Source organism: Colossoma macropomum, unplaced genomic scaffold, assembly GCF_904425465.1.
Source record: "Colossoma macropomum unplaced genomic scaffold, Colossoma_macropomum, whole genome shotgun sequence".
NCBI lineage: Eukaryota > Metazoa > Chordata > Actinopteri > Characiformes > Serrasalmidae > Colossoma > Colossoma macropomum.
The window spans coordinates 20,229,921-20,252,696 of NW_023494794.1; the positions used below are offsets into that span (position 1 = coordinate 20,229,921).

At 39.7% G+C, this 22,776-nt stretch overlaps 1 protein-coding gene across 1 annotated transcript in view; it reads right to left on the reverse strand.

Moving 5' to 3' along the window:
* The window catches only part of LOC118814759 (peripheral-type benzodiazepine receptor-associated protein 1), a 172,954-nt gene that overhangs the window by 145,211 nt on the left and 4,967 nt on the right, over positions 1-22,776 (reverse strand). The window lies entirely within an intron of this gene.

The following is a 22,776-nucleotide window of genomic DNA, read 5'->3' on the forward strand; positions in this document are numbered from 1 at the left end:
TAAAAGCTCCCATCAAAAACTTTTCACATACTGTATTGCACTAAATCCAATTAAACGGGTTAATTATGCTCTCCTTTGCTAAGAGACAATAAAGTGTATTCAATTCAATGCTGAAGGAGCTCTGGGAAGTTTATTCACTTTAGAATTAGGCTTATCAGACTTGTAAAAATCACAGACACTTTAGATTTGGGCTGAATTAATAACCACAACTCTTGCTGGTAATCACTTAATTTACAGTACCTTCCCAGGAATAATAATCCAGCTCAAGGTTTCTGCATGTACAAATCCCTTCCTTCCTCTCCAGGGTATCCCTTCACCCTCTGTCTGCTTTCCCCCCATCTCTCTTTCCTGCTTTCCAGGCACACCTGGGAGTACAATGAGGTGAGCCTTATTGTGTAGCCAGCATCCTCAATCACTCCCCCCCCACCCTAAACACACGTGAATAGCATCAGGATAAGCGCTGCTTCCACATTCACGACACAACCGCTCATTACTCCTAGAGAGACCCCGTGCTCTCCACCCTACGCCTGCACCCTGCTGGGCTGAAATCTCTATATGATAATGTCTAATGCATCATTTAAAGCTAGTGCCTCCTTTTCCACTGCGTTATCATGGTCAGACTGCTACAGAACCCTTAGTCCTTATAGCCAGAGGGGGTTAGGCTGCAGGTTCAGTCATTTACACTACATTTTAGGGGCCAGTCATTAAGGCCTTGTTGTTTATGCATCTAAAAAGCAATTACAATTGAGCAAAAGTGACTAACGGGAAGAACAGACAATATTTATTAAACAAATACTTGTTTCTCAGTGTAATCTCTATCTGGTTGATTACCACAGACAGTAATTTCACTGTACTTACACTGCACAATACATATTTAGAATGGAAGGTGCACTTGCCCATTGGCTTCCATTGTGTTTTACTAAGTTTAGCTGCCTTTAACACCTTATTGTAGGCATGCAAGATGATATTGAATTGGCAGGAAAAAAACTGGCATCAGACAGAGGTTTTGCTTTGACCTATATTTCATACAGATCCTTGTTGACATATTTATTATGTGCAGATGTAGTTCCAACTTCTTCATAGAGGTTTATGTACTGGTATTGGCTGGATAAGTGCATGAAAAATATCAGATATCAGCCCTGGCCCACAATTCCCACATAAGTGCATCACTAATTTATTGTCATCAAAATTACCATCTATATGCTACATACACAAAAGATAAATATCAGGATGAAAAATGCTGGAGTAGACCTTCAACAACTACTACACACAGAGACAAACAACAACGTGTATGACCAAAATATTGACAAGGCTCATGAAAGGTAAATAAACAAACAAACAACTCTGTTCTGCAAAATATGTGTGTCAATGGGTCAGATGCTATGAACTGAAGCAGCTTTTACACTGTTTACATCTTTTCTCAGCTGAGACAGTCCTCTGGACAGCCCTATGATGGGTCACTAAAACATTAATCAGGGTGTGGTTGACCCCCCACAGGGCAGGAGAGTGCTCCTTGCAGTGGGCAGACATTTTTGGGAGGTCAGGCGAAGTTCGGGATGAAACACGTTTAATCATGAATGGCGCTCCTTCTGTCTCTCCATCTAGCTAACTATTCATATTCTCCTCACAGCCTTATTCTTTTATTCCGCCCACCCTATCCGTATGTCCTTGACCTCTGGCAGACGTGCCTTTAATTTCTTGTATCAGCAACATCTGCTACTGTAGATTCCAGAAAGCTTTCTAAAGAGAATCAAAAGCACACATGCATATGTGTGACATCTAATCAATGATGGCAATGACAGCCTCCGCTATAAATGGAGATCTCTAACATTTCAGAGCTAAAATCAATCAAGATACAAAGTATACAAAGATGGACATTAGGCCAAGTATACAGGATCACCAAGTACGCTGGCCCGAAGGAAAAGGTTTAAGATTTTCAAACAGTGGCAGCAGACACAATAACCAGTTTTACCATCTAAACGGGCAAATCCAAAACTTTAGAAGGGCCTTGAGCTGGAACGGACCATGCATGATGCCTTAACGCGTGCTCATGTATGCATGTATGCACCCTATCAAGTCTGACCACCTCCAGCACACTCAGATACATAACTGGGGAAATCTCTGCAGAGCTTGTATTGATTTACAATGAAGCGCAATTAAATGGTTCCACCGCTGGCCCATTTAGATTCTGCAGCAGTAGGGAATATGGGTTGAGGTCACCCGCTGTGTCTGAATATAGCTCCTGCTGGATGCATTATGATGGTATGATGGTGCTACCACTACTGCACTGGCCCACATTTCAGCAGACAGAAAACAGACAGGATGGTCAGCATGAGTTTCGAATGCAAACATGTGATCAGTGAGTGTGTTTACTTGACAATGAAGAACACAGAAGGCCTAGACACTGCAATCATTCCACTGAGAAATACCCCATCTGATTTTTTAAACAAGAACTGAATGTGTGAAAGTCTGTCTGAAGGTGAAAAACTGGGTTGTTAAGCCTATTTTTAAGCCTATAAAAACTAAGCTATTTATGGAAAGCTACTCCAGTGGCTCCCAACGTGCTCCTAGAGCATCCCTGCCCTGCATGTCTTAGTATTTTCCCTACTCTAATGAAATTGATTCAGATGATCTTAGCTCATGAACAGGCCCAGAGCAGGGGTACCCCAGGACCATGAGTAGGAAAGTAGGGGGTTCAGGTAAGTTCATGAAGTCGTGGACAACTGTTCCAGCTTTTATGGTATTGTAAATGCCAACCAGAGGAACTAGAGTACTAAGGCCTGAGCAATGAACATTTTCACAAATACAGATGCTAAGCTAATCCGATAACAGACAATAGTGGCCACTAACAGACTCCAAACGTTTAGTTTAAGAGTACTTGACTGATTTGATTGTCAGTTGTCAACTGTGAACTGTCAAATATAGATAACAGATTATCGGTTCTCAAAATTCAAGTTTCTCAAACTCAAACAGAACCAACAAAAGTTTTGAATAATATGAAAACTGTAGTAAACGATTTAAGGACATTAAAATCTACAGCCCAACACCTAGAAACATATTGTGGCCAATACTGATAATAATTTTAAGAAGCTAAAGATTCTGATAACCAGTAATACTAGCCAATAATATACTATTATGAGGTCACAAATTATATTCCAATAGTTTGAGTTAAAGAGAGCTTTCCTGAGTAATATCACTGTCAGCTCTCAACGGTCACATTTCTGAAACTCACAGTCAGACTTCCCAGAGCTTCCCAAAACTCCTTGTAGTTTTGGTTTCGTTTTTATCCCATTTTACATATTTTCCTATAGCAAATGTCCTTGGGACCTCAATATCTCCTGGTATGTATTCAACTGATATATCAGTCAGGTTTTAATAAAACTCTCTGGAATGTAGGACTCTTGATAAGTTAAAAAAAAACTATATATAAAAATAAATAAAATATTTGCAACCATAATAACGGTGGTGTATATCAGTCAGGTATCATCTGGTGAGTGAACTATTTATCATTTCTTTTTATCCAACACCTACCTTGCCGAACCCTCCTGCCTCATGGCCATTAAGCCCCTCGTAGAGCGAGTGGTGGCGTTTTCCCAGCACGCTGGCCGGTATGGTCACGTTGCCGTTTCCGTTGGCTGTGGTGGCAGCGCCTGAGTTGGCCATGCTCACAGCGTTCACGGCTCTGTTCTCGTCTTCCTCTGGCTTCTCTCTCTCGGGATGCCCTGGTCCAGGAGCAGGTTCAGGTTCACCTGCTCCAGAGTCCGTTATGGGGGGTGCGTGGGCTAGGGGTTCAGGGGGGTCGGGTCTGGTGCACAGGTCATGCATCACTCCCTCTCACTGCAGGGGAAAGGAAGGGGGACTCAATACGGCCACATAAGGGGCACGTCCAACGGCAAGGCAACAAGAGGGCAGAGCCAGAACTTCACTCAATGCCGGAGGCAGATAAAAGGTGATTACAGTGATCAACCAAGCGACACCGACTTCAAAAAGACGAACCCTCCCCTTCTTTTTCTCCCCGCTTTCCTCTGCCCTCTCCGTCAGTCAACAGGGCGAGATGCAACGGCCCAAAAAGCGTGAGGACTTCTTTTAGAGAGGAGAATAACTTGAGTGCAAGCTTTTTTAATGGGCAGCAGACTCTTGCGATAGGATCTGCTCACTCAGCAACACAATTACACAGCTTATCAGTTAATGACTAACACAGAACTAATACGCCTGCGGGTTCCGTGCAGGAAAGCAGAAATGCACAGTCACAGTACAAAAGCAGTTAAGCTGCTGCTCATTCATAGAAAAATCTAAATTGCATCACGTCTACCTGGAGTTGCAAGAGAAGCAATCAGTGCAAAATACCCATTGGAAACCTTCACGTGAACGTTTAGATGAAGCTCCGGTGCTGTGAGGCTTTAGTCCACGTGAGTCCAGCTCAGGCTACGTGCGCAAAGCCAAGAACGTTCGGTCCCAGACACACTCAGAGAAGCGCCACAACGTCTGCGATTTTGTTAAAGGTGATCCTCGCTGTTGTCAAAGGGCAAACGAGATCCAAGCGGCCATGTCAGAACAGCTTCAGCGCTGATGAACGGCAGAGACAGAAACAAGTACTGACCCTTTTAAAAACAGCATTCTGCTCTCTGACAGCTGATGATGTACCTGCCTTGTGTCTCTCGCTTCTCCTCTGCAGTCGTGCCGCTTCAGGACGAAAGGAGGACGAGGCTGAGCGTTCCCAGTCCTCAGCGCTGCTGCTGCGGTTGCCACGGCGAAGCTCGACGAGCTGCCTAATCTGTGTTTGGTGAGGTAACATTAAAGATACGAGGAGGAAGGAGGCTGGAAGAGCGTGTGACTGAAAAAGCCAGTGCGTGTTTGTGTATGATGAAAAAGCAAGGGGGGGTAAAGGGGGTGGGGGCGGACGGGTACGGCCCTATCACGAACAGGCAGGCTCTGGGAGGGAGCCAATCCCAACTGCGGAGGGAGCTGGTTTCCATGGAGATGACGCTGGAATGATGTCGGCTGTCTATTGATCGCTGAAGAGGCAGCGCAGTGTAACACGGGGAGGCTGTGGGACAGATCAAGTGTGCACGCACACACACAAACACACACATTCCTCAGACATTAGCATTGAGAGACAATGCTTCAGATGACGTATGCAGACAGGAATGCTGAATAAAACAGCAGGATATGGCAATAACAGGAGGACGTGGAGGTACCCATGTAAAAATGACATCACTTCTTCAACTCACTGAGCTTTTCAATCCTTATAAAAAAGAACTAGAGTACTACCACAGTTCTGTAGGAATCTCATAGTAAACTGAAAGAACTACTATTTTACATAGGGGATTATCCTAGTTACTACATAATCGCCTGATTGCAATTATTTGAGCTGATCGCAAATATTTTAAGGGCCCATATTACTGAAAAACATTTTTTTTCTCGCCTTGTTGAAATAAAAGAGCTTGATGTAGTTTGTGAAATGTTCAAGTTTTTGAAACGTCATAAAAACCTGTGCACCTATACAGCCTATGGTTTAGCCCCGTCCATTCACGCAGAAATTGCACGCAACGTTTCAGTCCGAACATAGGTCCTTTACAGCTTTAAAGACACAGTAACAAAAGGACTTCCTTAATTCCAAAGGACAAAAAATGCTCATAAAAATGAATTATGACTGTTTTTGTTACAAAAACCACACTAACATTATAAGTGGACTTGTTTGGGTGAATTCTCTGATTCTTCACTTACAAAGAGAGCATTTCCCTGATATATTTACAAAAAAAAAAGCTTTAGGTGACTATTGACATGTAATGTTTGTTAGCAACATTAGTCTTGTAGCTCCTCATAGGTTAAAACTAAAGCAGCAAAATTTGGACAAGTCTTGGCTGATCAACTCACGAATTTGATGTCTTGCTGAACCACTGCTTTTTTTTTTAACTTAATTTTTATTTATTTTTAACAATATTACAATGTTTCCATGGGTGAAAAAAAAACCCTATAAAAATACAAGTTATATCAATACACTCTTCAATATTAATTATTACACAAATAAGCAACAAAGGGAATCCACTTCAAAATAAAAGTAATCAACAACATAAAAAAAGATAATGAAAATAATGTGAGAACAGAACATGATTGTCTGAAAATAATAAACAAATAATTAATTAGACAATCATTAAGGGGAAAAGAAAAAAAATTGTATTTCTTACTGCATTAGCGGATCTATAACAGGGCTCCATCTCTTCATAAATGTATCTTTTTGAATTCTTAATAAGTATGTTATTTGTTCCATTTGGTAGACATCCCACACCTTTTGGATGCATAAATTATATGTGGGAGGGTCTGGATTCATCCATTTAATTGCAAAACATTTCAGAGCTCCCGTTAGTAATATTCCTAGAAGGTATTTCTTGGATCTTCCCTCTAAGTTATCCGGTATTACTCCCAATATTGCTACTCTAGGATCTTGTGGAATATTCTGCTGAAACGCTTCCTTAAGGGCATCAAATACTTCGTTCCAGAATATCTGTAACTTAGGGCACAGCCAAAATATGTGTGTATGGTTTCCAATTTGTGCGCCACAATTTCTCCAACATGAACTGTTATGTGTTAGACCCGTCTTCGACACTATTTCTGGCGTTCGAAAATATCTGGTGATGACTTTCCATTTGAATTCTCTCCAGATGTTTGAATTGGTCACTAGACTTGCTTCGGGGCATATTCCGTTCCAAGTACTCTGTGTTATATCCACAAAGTCTTTATTGTTTTACTACAGCTTATTTTTGTGTGCAAAAATCAGCGAATTCACCTAAACTAGACCTGACTGATCCTACATCTCTCACCAGCAAACTAAGACACCGACAGAACTGCCGCACAGAACTGACTGCATCAAACACTCATCTGTGAGGTAAGTGTGAGCAGTTGACAAATGAAGTTGTCACACGATCCCAACCTCCCCCTCCGGTCTACCAGCCAGGATTCCGTCACACTGTACACGCTGCTCTGCTATTTCTGCTAATTACCTTATTACCTTTCCACTGAGCAAACAGATTCAGATAGAGTGTGACCCCGGGGAGATTAATTACGCCCATGAGTCTGTACACGCATTGGTGTTTATGTGGGTCCGAGTCTGAGGGGATGCATTAGGCCTAAAATCATTCAACCATACAGCACCACACAGATGGGGAGGTTACAACAAACAGCACCTTGTAGATTTTATTCTGGGAGCTACTTCCCTGAAAAACCTTCATGAAAGGTTACACATTTTAAGAAAGGCCTTAAAGGGACCATTTCAAGGAAAACATGATTTTCCCTCGCTTTTTTGAAATAAAGGAGTTTGAAGTAATATATAAACATTGTTATAGTTTCAGATTGTACCATTTACTTCTCAGTCCACATTTTCCATTTATGGAAACTAAGCTGCAAAAACAGCCAGTTTTTAATTCATTGTGTCTGCGATGTAGCTATTCAGCCTACAGTAGTTTAGCTCCGCCCATTCATGCTGAAGTTCTAAAGAGTGTTTCACCCCTCAGTGCTTTCCGAATAAACTATACTTCAGGACAGCCAATGAGAACTGAGCTTGGTTATCTTATAGGGACCATTCTACTAAATTATTTCAATCCGTAGTCCCACAGTAAAATAAAAATACTTAAAACAACAATTAAATATGCAGACCTTAGATATTTACAAGGATTATGCCATGATCTATTTACATCTAAGGAATTAACTGAGATTGGAATAACCTAAATATGTACAAAGTCATCATTTACAGGGTACTTCCTACTGGGAGGTGGCCGTCCCAAAGCCTAACCTCTAAATTTCAACTGTTTTTTTTCTGTTCTATTAAAGTGAAGTTGAAAGATATTGATCTATAATGAGTTTCATTTTTAAATAAAAAAAATGTAAATAAATGCTGTCCTACATTTTCATGTCACTACCGAAACACAAACATGAAGAGTTGTAGTCCATAGGCGGAGCCTTATTTTAGCCACACCCCCGAATTTTACAGCAGGAAGTGAGACTGCATCCCGGTCCCTCATGGTCACATGGTGAGCAGTTAGATCCCATTGTTTTGACGTAAATGTGTCCCAAAGTCTGAAAAACAGCGTGTAACATTAAGAACGTTCACTACCGTAGCACATATTTTCTGTGTGTGTGTTTTTAATAAAAATATTATGAATTTTTGTGTGTACAACTGTTCAAAGCTGTGTTTGCTGGTCATGTACTGAATTAAGCTCAAAATTAGCAAAAATTGTCACTATAGAAACTTTTGGCAAAGTGCATTTCAGTAGTGTTATGATTGTTTTGTTAGTGACAAAATGGAATTTTTTTATCATTTATTTTAATTAAATAAACATACTTATGGTATACGATCACTCGAAGCAAAAGGATTTTAATCTAAGTCCAAGTCAGTTGAAAGTCTGAAATGTGTTTTGAACTCTGACTTCGAACTCATTCAGTAGAATGGTCTAAGTTTGCCTATTCAGCCCACAGCAGTTTAGCTCCAAACACTAGGTTCTAAGCTGTGTTTCACCTCTGAGTGCTTTCTGACTGAGGCACAAAACACTACAGCCAATCAGAACAGAGCTAATTTGTCTCATATCAGTCTTAAGTGCACAGTGAACAAAAACAGCCTGTTTAATTCTGAGAGGAGTTGGAAAATATTTCATGTAAAAATGAATTATGACCATTTTTGCTACATAGAATCACACTAATGTTATAAGTGGATCCTTAGGGGAAAAATAAATTACAAGAAAAATGTAGGATATTTGAGGATTTGGACCCTTCAAATAAAATCAGGAGTATAGTTTTATTCACTCTGTGAGGAAATCCTCACACTGCAGTCTCAGCAACAGCAATGTGACCACATTCAATACTTATGCTGTTGGCTTCAATAAGAGCCAATTATATTAAACACATTAATTAGTATAGGCAGGGTCTAAATACACCGCAAGTCTTCAATTCTGAGAAATGAGCTACAGAGTAATCAAATCTACGGTAACTGAATACGATCCCATTTGTTTGTACTGTGAAGTGAATGAAATAGACTAAGCAGATAAGGACATTATCCAAATTGTTAACTTGATAAGTTCAGTTGTGGTTTGACTCACAGTGATGGCTTTTGGCAGACTTTCGTTCCAGCCATTTTCCATCCAACCACAGTAAACGCTAAATATAAGAACACTCTTCAGCCACACAGTGAAGGTCAACACCTGCAGTGAAACACGCCTTCTACATAGATCACCACAAAAATGGCAGCAAAGCTTTTAGTACACAGGACTAAACCTTGTGCAGTCTCTGTTGGTCAATTATCACATGATGCATGACCATCAGATGAGAAACTAATAACATGATCTGCTAATTCTACAAGAGGTCATCGACCTGGTCACCTGGCCAGCAGTCATTCAAACGCACTCAGTCATTAATCATCATTAGGAGCATCAGCACCACTCTGGCTGTGGGGAAGCCTGTCGCTGACCTCCAGTTAGTCCATCTTTCAATCATTAATCCTTTATGAAACAGATGTGACTATTAATGCAAGTGGTTTAATTTGACACTAGTATACGATTAAATGGCCCATATAGTGGGAAAAGCTAATTTTCTCACTTTTTTTGATATAAGATTTTGATGTAGTACGCAAACAACGTACAGTGGGCAATATGATGATACCATTATCTTGATTAATTACATCACAATAAGCTTTCTGAGCACACTGTGGATATCATAACTCAAAGAACACTGAACAGCTGCATGTTTCATTACAGAGAGAGCATGATTAGTCCTAATTTAGTTTAGACTCAAAACACCAGTATTTTGCTAATATCAGTTATTGCACTATTACTCACTAATATCTCTCCATAAACGGACCTGTCCTGTTAATCAATGTCTCTCTCTCGCTCTCGCTCGCTCTCCCTTTATTTGAGCCCCTGAGCGACGTTTGCCTGAGTCACCACATGGAAGACACCAGAGCTGCTAGAGTCACCAGAGCTCCATCTCTGCTGGCACCGTTTTGACCACCATGGGGTTTCATGTTGTACAAAGCTGTGCAAACCTCACCTGCATGAACTGACCCTCCTGATGATGCTGCTGCTGCATAAACTCAAGCTATCAAATTAACCATTGCTCCAACTTGTTTTTCCCCGTTTTTGTATTCTAATATTTTACATTAATGCTGTCTGCTATCCGCTGTCGACCAGAGGAGGATGGGTTCCCCTTTTGAGTCTTGGTTCCTCTCAAGGTTTCTTCCTCTTGCTCTTATGGTGTTTTTCCTTGCCACTGTTGCCACTGGCAACGCTCATGGGGGCTTGGACCCAGATCTTTCTGTAAAGCTGCTTTGTGACAACACCTGTTGTAAAAAGCGCTACATAAATAAACTTTGACTTGACTTTGACTTTATTTGAATGCAGTATGTGAAACGTTGAATGGAAATCACTGTATTCATAGTTTTGATAGTATTTGTTAGACATGGCACTACTTTTTTATCTGTTCCATCTTAGCAAACTTGAGAAGAACTAATTATCATGTATTTTGAAAATGTCTCAAAGTATCATGATGCTATATTTTTGCCACCTCGCCAGCTGCTAAGTCCACTCCGAAGTCCACACAGTCTATATACGGAAACCTCTTTGTGAAAGTCATCACTTTTGTGCTGTCCCCAAAAAAAAAATCATATTGAACTGGGGTAAGTTACAAAGTTTACAAATATTTATTTATTGAGCACAGAGCAGTTTGGCCCTGCCCATTCATACTGACATTATAAGGAGTGTTTCAGCACTTTTTTTAATGAGGCACAATACAGGACAGCCAATCAGAATGGAGGACATTTTCATACATAACAGTTTAAAGGGCACAGTAACAATCCAGCCTGTTTGGTTCAAAAATGGTCATGTAGAAACTATTGATGACTGTTTTTGGTGCGTAAACCCACATAAGTGTTAAAAAGGGATTAAAATAATAATAATAATAATAAAGTAGTATATATTCCTTGAAGCAGATTTGGCACTTCACAGTTATCATATAACGCATTACCATCATACGTGCAATCAATAACATGATCTGCTAACTCTATATAAGGCCATGGACCTGGTCACTTGGTCAGCAGTCATTCATATGCCCTCAGTCTTCAATCATCAGCATGAACATCTGTCTACCACTGACCTCCAGTAAGCCCAGCATTCATTTATTAATCATTCTTGAAGGACATGTGACTGTTAATGCAATTAATTCAAATAAACACAACCAAACTACATCTTCCTCAATGTGCTTTCTCGAGGTCAATAAGCAAGTAACTGCTTCTACAAGTTAATGGATCATTTAAGCAACACCGAGCAACAAACAGGAGACATATTACCCAATCCAAGGAGCAAAACATCTGAGCTCCACTCACAGCAGAAAAAGGTGGAAAAACAGCTGTGCAGCTAGCTGGACACGTCCATTCACTTCCCATATACAATTCACATTTGTTTCCATTATATGAAAAAGCCTACGTCCCTCAAGAAGGGGAGACTGAAGTGGATAAACGGTGCAGAAATCATATTCACAGCAGTGGCTCTCTCCCTGTCAGGACCCTCAAACTGAGTAGCAGGCCCATAACGTGTTTAGCATTTAGAGCAGATCTAATGGAAGAGGCCAGCCCTCCGGCTGAGGAGAGGGCAACTGAGACGACTGCTACCTGGATGAAGGGGATTCTTTCCTGAGCACTCGAGAGGGGTTCCTCTCTTATCTGCACCTAAGCCTCGATGGCATTAAGAGCAGCAGACCATGACATCCTATAAGACGAAGAGCAAGTGGGTGAGGGAAGGATGAGTAGAGGGAAAGAAAGAGAAAAGCAGATGAACACCTGCTTGGATGGACAAAGAAGAAGTGCTTGAAAAAAAGCTTGAAAAACCAAAACGTCCCAAATCACTGTCTGCCTGTCATGAGTTAATCTTGCATACTATGTAAATTTTCAATGTGAGCGGCAAAGTTTGGTCAAAGGGTAACATAAAAAACAGAATTCAGTAAGGAAGCACAGAATTTTTGGCTACCTAAAGACTTTGGCCAAAATGGTCGAAAGGGGCACTTTTATGTTATTGTCCGAAAGAGAAAAAGGCAAGAAATTTGAGCCAACCTGAAAGATTAAGTAGGACTACACTTAACAAATCATGAATGAAATAATGATTAAAAACACAATTTATTTCCTTCACTCTCCTGAGCTGTTCAGTACAGATGCATTCGAACAGTTTGTGCAGCAGCAGATCAACAGTGTGGAATAGTTTCACAGTTTCTACAACAGATTTTAGACAAACTATTTATAATCTCTGTTCATACAGAGCACCAAGAAAGGCACAGTGCTCAAGATGCTCACTTTTCTAGCTCCATATGCAACGTCCTGCTTAATATACAGAATACAGCAAAACAACAGAAGCATAAAGTTCCTACAAGCACACCAAAACCATATGTAGCCTCAGTTTTTGAAATGACAAAAAAAAAAAAATAACAAATGACAGTGCAGAAGTTCAAAGTTTAACTTAAAAAAATAAGAATTCGTTGTCTTGAATGACCTCCGCAGACAAGGATGCTGGACTTCATGAGCACATTCTGTAGCCCACATACTCTTCGGCTTCAGCCAAGGATTTTCATTTGGGGGGATCACCAGAATTCAAAGCAAAAGAAAAATAATCATCAAGTTTTCAGAGGGAAAAGGAGGATGAAAAAAGAGAAGCTACTCTCGCTGCAATTCCTTGCAGAGCATTCCACTGCTTCCACTCAAGCAGAAGTTAAATTATGGGTTGTTCACCAGAGCGTGGCATCAATGAGGAATCAAACAAACCTTGCCACGCAAACACACCCGGTTATGCGCTGTGAGCAGCCCTCTGCAAGACACTAACCACCACTTTCACTTGGAACCTGGCAGCCAACACCAAAGCTATAAAAATGCTGGGAAGAAAGAAACAAAAGAAGGGAAAAGAAAGAATAAACAGAAAGACTGACTTCTTTCAATGTAAATTGCATTTGTAGAGCCACGATAGATGTTTCCCATTTAAGGCTTTGACAAGGCTTTTTTATGATGCAAGCACCTCATGAACCTCTCTAACTAGCTGTACTATGATATACAGGGTGTCCCAAAAAAATTGACATCATTCCGTAGTCTAATAACCAATTCTCCCTCAAATGATCTCAAATTTTAACAAAATGTGTAAAAACTAACCAAGTTTGATTTTTAATGTTTTATTTTCAGGTTGAAGAATGGCGTTCACTAGAAATGAAAAGGCATTTTGTGTGTTAGAATATGCTCGAACACAGTCAAACAAGAGTGTGCAGCGAGCATTTTCGAGAAAATTCAATAAAAATGCACCAACTGGAAAGCAGATTTGGACATGGCACAAAAAATCAAAGAGAAAGGCTGTCAGTGCAGGGCAAAGGGATCTGGACAACCACCAGTATCGGAAGATATTACATTTGTGAAGCTTTGTGAAATCGGTTATAAAATCTACATCCCTCTGAATTTCTTATTCAAATTTTGATAAATAAATCTTGCATTGTTCAACATGAAGCCTGCCTAATTTCGTTTGCCTAGACCATGTAGTTACTCAGATATTCACATTTCAAATGATGTCAATTTTTTGGGACACCTGTACTGCCAAACTACTACAAACTGATGAAATATTAGTTCCAATAAAATTCTGTTTGTTGATACTGTTTATTACCGAACAGGTCTGTCAAAGTTTGAATAGATGAATCCAATGCAAAAAAAGAAAGAAAGAAAACAGAAAAAGACTCTAGTATGTCATTGCTGACGATAAATGACAAAGCAACTATTCTGGCTTTTCAGACGTAAAGGAAAATCTGCAAGACCTGACAGATCTTTATTAACTCCACTGTTCTACAGGAATCCGAAAGCTTACTTTATAAGCTGAACAATGCTGATAGGCACTGTTTGAAAATGAACATGTAATATGAACATGTAATATTTGCTGCTACTTTAGCTGCTTGGCTAAGCACTACTACACAGCTACCGAAGCCTCTCATCCCAGTTACTGCTTTATATACAATGGCAATATGATATCTTTGGTTTTTAAGGAGACCTTATGGATGAGTCACGCTCAAAAATTCTGTCAATATAGGCAGCGTACGTTTTTGACAAACATCTCATGACCTCGAGGTAGAGAATCAAATCATGGCTTTAGAGGATATGTGATTTATGCTGAAAACATACTTTTGGATTCAGGAGACATAAGAAATCTGGCATGTACCCTACTTACTGTCTTTGCAAGAGATTTTGAAAAATAATGTATTTATTTTTGAATATATTTGTTTTCTCTTAGACTCTTTAATTGTATCACTTGATATTGCCCGGGTGGTTACATTAGGAGTCGGTGCTGAGTCAGGAAGACCAGCTGTAACCTTTAGACACCTTGAAAGTGCTCAAACAGCACCATCTTTGGTTTAAAACTGGTTTTCTGGAATGTGCAACTTGCGTTTATGGTTTGACAAGTGGCCAAACTAATGTTATTCCCAAACTAATCGTTAAGATTACTGGGTTGTACTAGCAATAGCACAACTTCTAGCTCTTCACGGCAAGCCTTCAGAGGCACAGCCATGCTCGCTTCAAGGACAAATGCAATAAGAAAGGATGAAAGCCTGCCAAAGAAAGAAAAAGAGTCAGTAAAGAAAAAGCTGAATCAGATGAAGGCAGCATTCTGGCAAGAGAAAGAGTGTGACAGATAAAAGAGAGGAATAATCACTGACTACCTGAATAGAAAGTGGAAGTGAATATTTGATTTAGAGTAACGTAATGAAAATTTCCAGCACACTTTAAAAAAACAGGTTCTCTGCATGTATTTGCAAGTCCTGATGCAGAATTTGGGAAATATGGAAAAGTGGAAAACCCACTAGAAAAGGGATTTTTACTCAACATATAAAACCCATATTTTAAAGATTTTATAGTGCTTGGCCTGCAGCTGTAATACTGCAAACCTCAGAACTGGAGAAGGTGCCAAGTTCAGTTCTCAAACTGCCAGCATGTTCCATATCTCCACAAAAAGAGAAAGGAAAACAATAATCTTTCATTCAGCTGTAGCCTTTTAGTGCGCTTTTGGGCACACTAGGGCTGTACAACATGTCTGCAGTACTGACTGCTGAAGGCTGCAATTTGCTCTAAGAAATTATAGAGATGTTTATTTTGTAATATTTTATATAAACAATCAGTCAAAATTAAGATTAAAACCAACAAAAAAACTCCAATTCAAATCACAAATACCTTCTTCTACATATAAACACAAATGCATGTATGGATTGAAAGTTTCTTGGCATTCAGCCCCCGCTCTGAATGAATCCAACCAATGCCCGCTCTGAATTAATCCAACCAATGCCCGCTCTGAATGAATCCAACCAATGCCTGCTCTGAATGAATCCAACCAATGCCCGCTCTGAATGAATCCAACCAATGCCCGCTCTGAATAAATCCAACCAATGCCCGCTCTGAATGAATCCAACCAATGCCTGCTCTGAATTAATCCAACCAATGCCTGCTCTGAATGAATCCAACCAGTGCCTAATCTGAATGAATCCAACCAATGCCTAGTCTGAATGAATCCAACCAGTGCCTAATCTGAATGAATCCAACCAATGCCTAATCTAAATGAATCCAACCAATGCCTGCTCTGAATGAATCCAATCAATGCCTCATCTGAATGAATCCAACCAATGCCTGCTCTGAATGAATCCAACCAGTGCCTAATCTGAATGAATCCAACCAATGCCTGCTCTGAATGAATCCAATCAATGCCTCACCTGAATGAATCCAACCAATGCCCGCTCTGAATGAATCCAACCAATGCCTGCCTTGAATGAATCTGACCAATTCATTAAATAGCAGAAATGAACCTATATGTATTTACGTTGGCAGAGGAGGACGTACCACTTAAATGTGCAGCATTAAAAAACAAACAAACTTGAGGAGAGGTGAAAACGTGTAAATTACAGCTTTGTGTTCCGTTGAGGCAAAACCAAAGGTGCTGAAGCTCCACACCGGTGACCTCCAACCCAATTTAACCCCTGAGTTGTTTGAGTCCGTGTGCACTGGTGACAGTTAAAAGAAAAAAAAATGAATGGCAGCTGTACTCGAGATCAAAAAATACATTTGCTGAGACCAACAGCCAAAAGACAACTCAGAGCACAAATACTACAGTCCAAGACAAGCCTGAGACGATAAAAATTCAGAACTACAGCACTAAGTGCAACAATACACAATATCCACTATATGCTCAGAAAAGCAGATTGTGAAGTACTTTATCGCATTAACAATAAATATCATCATACTGTACACCACTAATATCTTTTGTATTGTGCACAATGATACAGTGCACTGCCAAAACAGAGGTAGAACAGAAATGCTGATGTTCATTTTGCTTTTATTTATTTTATATCTAAATATTTTTCAAAGTCTAATTGTCAGCATAGGGTCAGATAACTAACACAAACAAATGCTTTTCTTAGACAAATAAATTTAAATACACAGAGACTGTTAACTGTTTTGGGTGCAGCATGAGGTGTTTTTTTAGAACAACAGTGGAAATCACTGTAATTCAGATGAGCACGTCTATCATAAGTATTTCTCCAGCATCAATGTATTACCCAAATGTATTCCTGTAATATATGTGCATACTGTCTTCCAACCCTGTATCAAAAAAGGAAATATTAGCATGCGCATATCACAACACCCCAACTGCAGGAGGCTGTCATTTGGGTTGTGCTCAAACTGTAATCAATAATTGAAGACTCTTTCAGCCCACCCTCGTACCAGTTTTGGGGAGGGAGGGGGGATTTCCCTGGGATGACCCAGTTATGCCACCAACTCCCCAAAATAAAAAGACACAGATACATATACAAGCCCCCCATCAACCCACCTCTCCAGAGACCGAGACTTCAAATGAACCCTGAATAACTCTCGCCAGCACACAGAGCGTTAGACATGCAAGGGAAGTGCATCTGGCTGCCTCACTCTGGTATAACACAGACGAGAATCTAGGACACAAGTCGAAAACAAGCCAAACCTAATGGGGCTTCTAAATTAGACAACTGAGTTACTCAGGCTAAAAGGCAATTCAAGTCAACCTAGGGACCTGAAATAGTTGTTCCTATATGTGCAATATGCAATATTAAAGTTGCACACTGTGTTTTCAGTTTTTTCTTCCTTCTTCTCTGCCTCCTTTGACTCTTTTACTAGTGGGAGCTGATTCATATCAACATAAAGAGGCTTTGTGTGAACCTCCTGAAACAGATTTCAAGAAACAAAAGAAATTTCACAATATCACTGTATCAGACTGTACATTTCAACAACCATACTCACTCACTGGCTTTCAAAAGTGATGACTGTCATATTCCACGTCTCTTTTACATTCTTTCTCCCTTTTCTCCGTCTCTCACACGGATCAAACTTCTCACTATATTCCCCTTCTTACATGGCTGTGTCAACATAACAGAGCAATTTAACATCACAGCTCTGCAGCAGGCTGTCAGGACCAAACAGAGCACATTTATGCTCATGACCTGAGCTAAATCCACACAGAAGCATAACACTTGTCACCATAATAGCCTCAATCTGACAATCAAAGGGAGTCTACATGATTGCTTTGAAAGTAGTGGTGAGAAATAAGAAGATATGTTACAGTTACAAGGATAAATTACGTCATGAATTAGGGGTTGACCGATTATCGGCCATGCTGGTAATCAGATCCGATATGCAAACGTGCATATGTGATTAAGGCTAAAACAATTATTCAACATTATCGATATTGCTGATAGTAAAAAACTGCCAACATATATTTCTGTTGTTGATTTTTTATGAGTTAATAACTTGATGTGAAGAGAAACTCAATGAACTGGTCTTTATAACAACAGACAAGATACCTTTGCAAAAATAATGATTAATAATAATAAGAGAAGCATTAGATTATACACTAGAGGCTTTGATGCAAGCTAAAAACAAGCGATTATCACACATCATAGCTTGATTCATTAAATATGGCTGCTGTTGGAACAAAACCTCATATCTCCTTTTTTGTAGCTTTTCTGTTTTTTAGATAATTTGAAAATGCCTGTTGCCTACGGAAGTCCAGAGAGGCCATGAGTAAGTTATAAGCTGCGTTCCAAAGTCTAGGCTGCAGCCGAGGCAGGCTGCATTTCTCGGCCGCTACGTCGTAGCAGACCGTTCCAAAGTGAAGGATCCTTCATATACAGCCTACGTTCAGAGTGATTTCAAGGATGCATCAGACGTATCCTTCCAGGCTTTCGGTTACCCACAGTTCTCTGCACACAAACAATGCGAAGGAAAAAAAACAGCACCACGAATATGATGGAAAACAAAGCCACTGGAGTGGAGTTTGTTTTAAAATGTAAGTTGTTCATGTACTTGAATTCGTCTTTGTTACCTTATAAGATCACTGATGATTTAAAGCGTTCGTCCATATCTCGTATTTTATTTAGAAGTATTTGTAAATGTGTAGTTTATCGCACTACATAAGATCATCTCCTCCATTTCAGTAAAGAAACGAAAAAGCAACAAACACAATGCAGCGGGCTCCATTATCTCTCACCAGCTCCCTCACGAGTTTCGCGCCACTCTGGTGACGTCACCACACAGCCTCGTTAGGACTGGTCCATTTGTGTGACCAATAGGCTACTAAAGAGGAGTCTTCATAGGACAGTCCTACCGAGGACGTTAATGATCTTGTTGCCAAGAAACAGCCCAAAATGACTTGGAAAAGAGTCTGGTTCCATTGACTTACATTAACAGCAGCGATATACTTATTAAATATATTAAATATTGTTAAATATTAACTTTTTAAAGCACTGATTGTTTTCTAGTGCTGTGCTTTTATCATTCTGCAAATTCTTAATTTCAGGCACAAGATTCATTGGCTTAGTGGACTAAGTGGCCAACGAAAATATTTATATCCGCCTACCTTCATAACTGAAGGTGTAAAAAAGGAAGACCGAAACAAGAAAGAAGAGGACCAGAGATGATTCCATGCAACACTGCAGCTCTGACCTCACCTCAATGCCTATCCAGCAACATCTCCACTACACATCCTGAGAGCTAAACCCCCCACACACACAAAAACACCAGAAATAGCACCAACAAAAACAAAGACCTGCCAAATATAGCACACTGACCGCAGCTGGAGCAAATGGTTACACATGGTCAGGCTGTGTTTGCTCTGATGTGAGCGTGCTAGCAGGGCTGGGGGCACATGATGAAACGCTCTGTAACACGGCACACGATCCGATAAATCACAGACAGCAACAAGTGAACCGATCACGATGTTCATTAAAGGTGTTTTAGGTGATACGACTTAATTAGGTGAGAACTTCATTTCAGTTCCACAACAAACGACGCAAACAGCTGCCTTCTATTACAAAGCCTTCATTATCTGTATCACAAGACTCAGTCGTTAGCTGTGTGTAAACCATAACATTTAGAAATTATTTGCAGTGACATTTCAGCACAAAGCACTGTTTTCGCTCTCTCCCTGTGTGCCGGGCCTAAATGAAACCATTTAACACGTCTGTTGTTCTCTCTTCATTAAAATGGTAATGAAAAACTCAATCCATCACCACAGCATGGGAGCCGTCCTGAAAGTGGAGAAACAAAGAGAGAGAGAGAGAGAGAGAGAGAGAGAGAGAGAGAGAGAGCCTGACAGCATTAAAGCCAAATACTCATAAATACAAAGTGGTACATTGCTTGAGGGGCAAGAAGAGATTACAATAAACTGCTGTACAGTCACGACTGAATTAGGCTTTTTTTTACCCCCCACAAAAGAATTAACATGAGACGCTTTTCCTCAGTTCTGGCCAGTAATACAGTGATCATTTGATTAGCAGGATTTGCTGGAGGGAAAGCAGCAAAATCTGGTACAGCATGTGATCTTATAATGCTTACCTTTGGCCTAATCGTTATTAAGAATAAGGACAACTGTTTTATTGAATTGTCTGAGCGTCCAGGTGAAATATCCCGCCTGGAGAAAGAAAACCCTGCAGCCGCTCCACTCAGGGAGTCACCGTCGAGGTGGAATTTACTGCCTCCTTCCTTCACACGTCTTCCTTCTTACGTCTATACATGGACTCTTTTTATTTTCTCTTATTTTCTTTTTTATTCTTTTGATCCTCCCTAAACTGCTTTTCTGTAAAGCTGCTTTGAGACAACACTAGTTGTAAAAAGCACTATGCAAATAAATGTCGTCGTTGTTGTTGTTCACACCTGGTGTTCACAACCGGCATATGTCTCTCAGGACAACTGCACTAAATCTAGGGCTGCACGATTCTTGACATAATGAGAATTGTGTTTTCTGGGCTTACAACCGAGGTCGTGATTCCCACTTTTAATATGCCGACTTCAGTTATTTCAAAATTAGGGAAGCACCGGTCCAACTTTTTCAGTTACAGATTCTGAAGTGAGGGCACTGGCCGATACTGAGCACCGATCCGATACTACTGCTCTGACAAATCAAATCCAATCTGAACACAAATCGAGATGGAAATTCACTGCATTGCTTATAGCCACCACAAACTGTACAGTGAAGTAAAATAAGTCATTGACATGACATACATTGTGTTTAAAAATCATGATAAATGGACGAAAACAAATGGCTCAGAATTACCCAGAAAGATGTCTGGTTCCATTGACTTACATTGAAAATACAGTATGGTTTTTCTTTCTCCTTACCATTTTGGAGATACAAGGTTTCGTTCCGACAAAGATAATTATATATATATATATATATATATATATATATATATATATATATATAGCCCTGCGATGGACTGGCGACCTGTCCAGGGTGTATCCTGCCTTCCGCCCAATGACAGCTGGGATAAGCTCCAGCACCCCACCGCGACCCAGAAGGATAAGCGGTTTAGATGATATATGTATGTATACATATATATATATATATATATATATAACTATGTCAAGAATCGTATATATATTTTGCAACTGTAACCAATCTTTGCAAATAAGCATTAACATATGGAAATGGCCACAAATTTTTAAAAATGAAAGTAAATAAAATTTAGAATGAAGACTAAATATTCAGGATTCTGTACTAATTCTAGGTCACTACTCGAATTTAAGTAAATTTATAACACTGACCATGTTCAGGCCTTTGTAAAAAAAAATATATTTCAAATTATATTTCTACAAGTTTCTAAAATTCACTGTTACAGTTTTAGAATGACCATGAATAAAAAAGGATAAACAAACTGCTTTCTACATAAGAAAACCAACCATAATTTAAAATCCCAAATAAACAAAATCATTGCAGAAATACCAGACAAAACAGCTTTAAATCAACTGCTAGTTTGTGCTGTTGCTTCTGCCACAAAACATTTTTACAAATCACATTAAGAAACACATCAATATTGTCATTTTCCTACAACAGTGCAGCCCTAACCAAATTCATCTCCATGGAACTCATGACAACTGGGACTTCTCTATCACAAGAAAAGGAAGAAAAATAACTGGTCTCAGCTGGTGCTAAACAACGCTAACATTCCTCATCTCCCTTCAAAGAACAACACTATAAACCAGAGGCACATCTTTCCTTTTTTTCAAGTCACAAAAAGTATGACTTGGGCTGAACTAGGGACACGCTGGCAAGGTCTAGTCCAGAACAATAGAGTGGGTTGTTATTCTTTGGCCTGCATGCTGTAGCAGTGTTCAATTATTCACTAGACTAGCAGAGAGCTAGAACAGCAGATGCTCTGTCCCTCTCATACATCTCGGACAATGGAATAAAATATCAATGATCTGCTCCTCAAACCTCAAGTGCACATCCTTCTAGCTTCATAGTTAGCTATTAAAAAAAGAATGAAAAAGAAAAAAGATAAAAAGGGAGCAGAAATTGATGTGACAAATACTAAAAGATAACGGCTGCATCCTGCCGTTCTGATGAAAGACAGCAGCAAGGCCGTGTTGCTGACACATCTGTCCAGGCGGCACTTCCTTTAGTAATAATGCAGTGATGACCTGCTCCTTCACTGTTGATAAGGTCAGTGAGGGGCTAATGACTCAGCAGGTCTGACTCGCGCGACGTCAGGCATTCCTGTTTTTAAGCACAAGAGCTCACAAGAGCTGAGCAGTGGAGCTGGGAATCTTGGGGACCTCACAATGTGATTATGAAACATTTCTATGTTCTGATTTGCTCCTGTTTTATTACAAGTAGCATTAGCTTAACTGAATTCGAATGTAGCCTAAAGCTTATGTCATATAATTGTGAACAAGTGCACATGTAGCAGTGTTTAACGTACTTATCTAAATAACACCTAATAACACCATGCTAATGCTAATTTTCATTAGCGCTTTAATGCGATTTTCTGTATTATGATTAGCCCAAGCTAACGTTGCTGTACCTAGACTTACTCAGGCTCGTTTTCATATTAGTTATAGTGGACTAGATATATATGGACACTTTAAACTTCTAACAGACATTCAGGAACTTGTTGTAAGCTGCATCTTTTCAGTTAAGCCTTCAATAAGTATTTAAACTAAAAGCCTAACTACAAATATTACTCGATTACTCAAAGTTGGTTATCAAACACATTTTTACATTGGGTAAATTTACTATGGTTTTGGGCCTTTTTCCTTCATATATGGTGGGGTCCAAAAGCCTGAGACCTCACTGAAAATCTGAGATTTTCTTCATTTAAACTTGAAAATAAACAATGTTTCAGAATTTTGAAAATGTTAAAAAATTAAAAAAAAAAATAATAATAATAATAATAAAAGTAAATAAAATGTAGAATGAAGACTAAATA